The sequence below is a fragment of the Morone saxatilis genome, unplaced genomic scaffold (assembly GCF_004916995.1).
Source record: "Morone saxatilis isolate NCDOM2014 unplaced genomic scaffold, NCSU_SB_2.0 Contig7, whole genome shotgun sequence".
In the NCBI taxonomy this organism is placed as follows: Eukaryota; Metazoa; Chordata; class Actinopteri; family Moronidae; genus Morone; species Morone saxatilis.
The window spans coordinates 5,487,822-5,488,936 of NW_023340246.1; the positions used below are offsets into that span (position 1 = coordinate 5,487,822).

At 46.4% G+C, this 1,115-nt stretch overlaps 1 protein-coding gene across 1 annotated transcript in view; it reads left to right on the plus strand.

Moving 5' to 3' along the window:
- The window catches only part of LOC118340946 (forkhead box protein N3-like), a 48,570-nt gene that overhangs the window by 1,035 nt on the left and 46,420 nt on the right, over positions 1–1,115 (plus strand). The gene's annotated exons all lie outside the window — the stretch shown is intronic.

Genomic DNA, 1,115 nt, shown 5'->3' on the forward strand with positions numbered 1-1,115 from the left:
GAGAGGTGCATTTTTCCCTTCTTAATTGAGCTTTTATTGAAGCCCACATTTCCTCCACAGCTCACTGTTTATGATTTGAAACACCACTGTGCACAAAGGGATAGAGGTAGAGAGGACAGGAGCCTTGTTCCTGTGATAACCTATAAAGAATTCAGTACACAGATGGACTGAGCTACCTGCAGTCCTGATGAAACACACTTTAGTAGGTTGTATTCACTGTCTTCTTCCTGTTACTATACTCTGTGTTTGCTAACGTTGTCCACGGGGGCTTGCTGTACAGTCTGTACACCAAGCTGAACCGAAGTTTGCTGAAAATTGAGAATGTGACCCCACTTGGCATGAGTCTGCTTTTTGGTGTTTAACTTGTTTTTTAATGTTGTTTTTGTGCATAAAGGGGACCTACAGCCACAGTGTGAAGTGTCCGCCTAACACATGCACTTAACCAGGAATACAGAACACACCACCCTAAAATATTACCACGCTATCTTTTGTACACCTATGAGCGCCAGTAGCTGAACATTAACAAGCTAGCGTGCTGCTAACTGTACCCTCTGGTTTCACTGTGGAGTGCTAACAATGGTGTAAGATTTATCGCGGTCTATAATGAAGCACCAGCGCATTCAACACATTTCTCCACAAACGCTGAGAGCCAGGTGCAAAACAATCATCGACTGTCAACATATTCATCATTGCATTCAGATCTGGTCAGGGGGCACATAGGAGATCACACTGGAAATTATACGTGTTTGTTGCTAGGCAACTTTGTCACAATACCCCTGTGACCTTCCGACCCTGCCAAGTCTGGTGTTACTGTCCCCGTCTCACACTCGTATGCGTGTGTGTGTGTTATCTGAGACGATGGTGCGACTGCCGCATAGCAACTGAGAACAGCTGTGATTTCACCGTGGTTTGGACGTGTGTGTGTGTGTGAGAGAGTGAGGGCGTGTGTGTGCAGTTTTTCGTTTGTGTGCATTCATGTCCGCGTGAAGCCACCGTGACTGTTCATCTCTGCACACACCCACAACAGCATAATATGGCACACTGTCACTTCCACAGCGTGATAGCGGCATAGACTCAATAAGCCAAAATGTACCCCCCCCCCCACCACACACACA